The 5,060-nt window shown below is 35.6% G+C and overlaps 1 pseudogene; it reads right to left on the bottom strand.

The window, feature by feature from the left end:
* Positions 1-524: 524 nt before the first annotated feature.
* Positions 525-1,490, bottom strand: LOC111148124 (annotated as a pseudogene).
* Between the last annotated feature and the right edge of the window lie 3,570 nt (positions 1,491-5,060).

A 5,060-nucleotide genomic window follows, 5' to 3' on the forward strand; every position in this document is an offset into this window, starting at 1 on the left:
AGGCAGAAGCTTTAGCCCGCTGAGCCACCCAGGCACCCCTATCTCTACATTTTTGTATTGCAAAATGTACTTAATAAATACTTCCAGGATGATTAAGAGATGATCAAATTAAAGAAAAAGAGTTCTATACAAATTATGTTAAATCAAAAAGTTACCATTCCTCAATTAAACGTAGATTCTATTTTTTTTTTAAAGACACATTGATTCAGCATCATGATCAGACTAGTACATTTAGCAATCAACAGCATGAGTGCAAAAAAAAAAAAAAATCTACATTAAAACCCTTTGTTGGAATGCTTTACACTTTCCACAAACTAAAATAACCTGTTATACAATTAGTCACAAATACAGTCCCCAAGGTTTTTGCCCATACACATGAGTATTGTCTAAAACATGTCTTCTTTGTAGCAGCTAGGCCCTGCCACCACTGTGCTTGGCTGAGTTCACAAATCTGTTGTAACCTGTAGCTTCCCTGTCACTTCTCTGGCTCTCCTCTCAGGCTAAGCTTTGTTTCCTGGCAGTAATTAAAACCTTCTGCCACTGCCGTAGCTGCTGCTGCTGCTGCTGGAACCACCATAGCCACCTTGGTTTCGTGGTTTGGTGAAGTATTGGCCTACACCACCATAAGGGCCAGAGCTTCTGCCTCCAAAATTGCCTCCTTTCATGGGTCCAAAATTTGAGGATTGATTGTTGTAATTGCCAAAATCATTATAGCTTCCGCCACCTCCAAAGTTGCTTCCATCATTAGCAAATCCGTTATAGCCATCCCCACTGCCACCATATCCACCACCACCGCGACTGCCACCAAAGCCAATTCGACCACTGAAGTTTCCTCCACGACCAAAGTTGTCATTCCCACCAAAACCACCTCCACGACCACCACCAAAGTTTCCAGAACCACTTCGACCTCTTTGGCTGGATGAAGCACTAGCCATCTCTTGCTTAGAGAGCACTTTCCTTACTTCACAGTTGTGGCCATTCACAGTATGGTATTTTTGAATGACAATCTTGTCTACAGAATCATGATCATCAAATGTTACAAAAGCAAAACCCCTCCTTTTGCCACTGCCTCAGTCAGTCATGATCTCAATCACTTCGATTTTCCCATACTGTTCAAAATAATCTCTTAGATGATGTTCTTCAGTGTCTTCTTTAATGCCACCAACAAAAATCTTTTTCACAGTTAAGTGGGCACCAGGTCTTTGAGAATCTTCTCTTGAGACAGCCCTCTTTGGTTCCACAACTCTTCCATCCACCTTGTGTGGCCTTGCATTCATGGCTGCATCCACCTCCTCCACAGTGGCATATGTGACAAACCCAAAGCCTCTGGTGCGCTTGGTGTTTGGGTCTCTCATTACCACACAGTCCGTAAGTGTTCCCCATTGCTCAAAATGGCTCCTCAGACTCTCATCGGTTGTTTCAAAGCTCAGACCTCCGATGATGAGCTTCCACAGCTGTTCAGGCTCTTTGGGAGACTCTGACTTACACATGATGGCGGTGGGAGGGGAGACTTTAACGATGCTTACTCGGCGGCGTCCACGGGCAGAAAGCAGATTCTATATTTTTTAAAGTAATTTTTTATATTTGATTTTAATTTTTCAGAATTACAAATGAAGTGATATTAAAGTCTATATCAGAGCTAGAAAGAAAAAAAATAAACAACTTCCCCATTTTCATTAGGTTCCTTTATGTTCTAAACAGTGAACAGATAGTGTTCACAAATACTTCCTCATGGTGAAGATTCACAGAAATTTTAGTACTTTTCTGTCCAAAATGTTTATGAATTCTTGGTAGAAGCAATTTCTGATGTTATGTTATCAATTCTATTTTGGAATACTTGGTCAGAGACTTAACAAAATTATGATAATAGAAATCTTAAAACCTGCCCTTCTCTTTGTTATGGTTAATATACTTTTCTGGTATATATCACAATCTCTGAAATATAACATGCATAATTAGAAGGTCTCACTAATTGTAATGGTTCCATTTTAAATATTACTGTAGATCTCCCCAAATATATTCAACTAGTGTCTTATTAATTAGTACCAGTATTTCACTATTAAAACAGTGATGTAGCACACATGAAAACAATATCTGTGCATACATCCAAGTATATTAAATTACAGTGAATAACTATACTTGAATTATTGGGACAAACAATATTGTATTTTGATAGATACGGCCAAATCGCTTTCCATAGTTCTTTATGAGCCTACATTTGTTATCAGCCTTGTATTTGAATACTCTTTCCACATGACCAATCAACATAGGATATTCTTGGTAGCTTAAATGGTTTCAAGTTCAGTGGAAAAATTATATCTACTTTTAAAAAAAATACACACTCCTTAACATTTTTTTGAAAAAAGTAATCATATTGTTAAAAAGTCTACGGGTCTTTTACATTTCGTCTCTGAATTGCTGAGTTATATCCTATGTATGTGTATATATATATATCTCTATCTGGTTTTCTTGTCTTTCTGTAATTTATGGAACTTAGGTTATGAATATTTATTTTCAGAATACATATTGCTGGTTATTCTAGATCATTTTTTGTTTAAAAATTATGTTGATATCAGATGTAAAGAGTGTTTGTTTTGCCTTGTATTGCTGAAATCTGTTGATCTTTCCATTTGTTTTATATGCTCTATACCTTTATACATGATGTGGTTTGAAGTTGGTGTTCAGAGTCAACAGCCTAGAAAGAATTCTTGAGACATCTTCAGTGCAAAAAGATTGCTTCATTAAAGCATGGGGGTGTCATGAAGAGTAGTTGATTATATACTTTCAAGTTGGGAGGGGATTAGAGATAAGTGTAAGTCTATAAGGAGTTTTGGAAGCAAGGTTTCCAGGACCTTGAGGGAGCTAGCTGTTGTTGGGAAAAGGTCATTTATTGCTGTTTGATAAAACCCAGTCAAAAGATGCTTCAGATGTCTATCAATGGGTCATGTGCTTGGGGGATGAAAGCCAACATACATCTTGGCAGGGGAGGGGATAGAGAAAAAGGAAGTTTCTGAAGGAATTTTTGTGTTAAAGTAGACTTTCAGGATCCTGGGGGGTTGGGATATGTTAAGCTGAGATTGCCTTTGGCCCTTAGCAAAGTATTAACATGGAGGTAGCTGAGTTCCTGGAGGAATGTCACTCTGCCTGACTTGTGAATGGGCTGTAATAGTAAGGAAATTTAATTTTTTTTCTTTTCCTTTGTTTTCCACATCAACACATAATTTCTAATTTTTATATCTTTAATATATCTAAGATTTTAACATACATTAGATTTTCATTTGTAATACGTGTTATGTGCAGTATTAAGGAATTTTTTCATATAAAGAGCCAGTCATCCCGGCAGTTTTAAATGCAGTTATTTTTTTTTTTTTTTTTTTAAGTGATCGTATATGAATTCATGTGCAAGGCAGTATTCCCATTTATGCATACTTGTTTCTGGACCCTGTTCTGTAACAACATGCTATTTATTTCTTGTATTATTTAAAACTTAAAAAAAAATTCATGTTGGAATTTTGATGACTCCACTTTTTCTTTTTAAAAGATTTAGCTGTGAAATTACTGACAGTGGAACCCTACACAGATGGATCTCGGGGCCCTAAGATTGGGACCTGAGCCTAACTCAGAGGCTTAACTGACTGAGCCACCCAGATGCCTCATTTTTTTTTTTTTTAAATAACGGAAGATATACTAGCCTTATAAATAAAACAGACTGGCAATCAGCAAAAAAAGTGGAGACCATCACACCTCAATTCTTCCTATATTATATTTTCTTTTCTTATAATTAAGTATAATCCAAAGCTGACCTCCTCAACCTTTTCTGGGACTTGCTTTCTGTTCCTAGAAGAGAGATTTGCTCTCATATACATTAGAAAAAAGGAGAGTCACAGAATTAATTTAAAGTAAAAGGAGAGTGTGATTTTGAATGCCTATTAATATTGTCTTGATGATTTTTCAAGGACATAAAAAATTTAGGATGTGTCTTTGTCTTCTCTTTGTTTTGTCTCTGTCTTTGCCTCTGGCTGTCTCTTGGTCTTTGTGAGATGACTTTGATTTGTTTTATATTTATTTTTTCTAAAGACTTCATTTATTTATTTGACTGAGAGAGAGACAGTGAGAGAGAAAGCACAAGCAGTGGGAGTGGGAGAGAGGGAGAGAAGCAGTCTTCCCACAGAGTGGGGAGCCTGACGCGGGGCTTGGTCCCAGGACTCTAGGATCATGACCTGAACAGAAGGCAGTCCCTTAACAACTGAGCCACCCAGATGCCCCAATATATTTTACTTTTTAACATAAGTCATAAACTTTGTTGATAATGGAAAATAGAGGGCATGATTTTTATTTATTTATTTATTTAATTAATTTTTTTTTTTTTATTAACATATAATGTATTATTAGCTCCAGGGGTACAGGTCTGTAATCGCCAGGTTTACACTTCACAGCACTCAACATAGCACATACCTTCCCCAATGTCCATAACTCGAGATTTTTTTTTTACTTGCTAACCAATTCTCCTTAAATTATCCTAACTATATAGTATGTTGATGTTTTGGTTTCTGCTAGGGAAAATTTATGTTCACCCCCATCTCATTTATCTTTATTAAATTAGTGGTATTATTTTTGAACAATTACTCTTTTAGATTACAGTTAGAATATTTTTTAAGTCTATTTTGAGTGTTTGAGTGGGCTATAGCTTATTCATAGAGAAAACTTTGACAATTTGAGTCATGATATCCCAGACCATGATAGAAATATATATTCATTTAGGTGTCAGTTTAAGACCTTTGAAAAATTTAATAGTTTCTTTATATGATTTTCATCCATTTCTTATTGAATTATTCAGTTTCTTTAGAATTGTTATTTGTATTATTAGTGATCCTTTTTGGCTATTAAACATTTGTAGTCATTCTGGCATTTAGGAGACTGCATGTATTTTTTATATGTTAATCTTATGTGGAAACCTTATATTTTACTGTCAGTATTTTTTGTGTTTGAATGTCTTCTATGAATGTTTTTGGTATCAAATCATGTTGTTTGCTACTATTTATTCTATTATTCTTATTATT

This window comes from Enhydra lutris, unplaced genomic scaffold (genome assembly GCF_002288905.1).
Source record: "Enhydra lutris kenyoni isolate GAN:26980312 unplaced genomic scaffold, ASM228890v2 scaffoldscaffold18, whole genome shotgun sequence".
NCBI classification, from domain to species: Eukaryota; Metazoa; Chordata; class Mammalia; order Carnivora; family Mustelidae; genus Enhydra; species Enhydra lutris.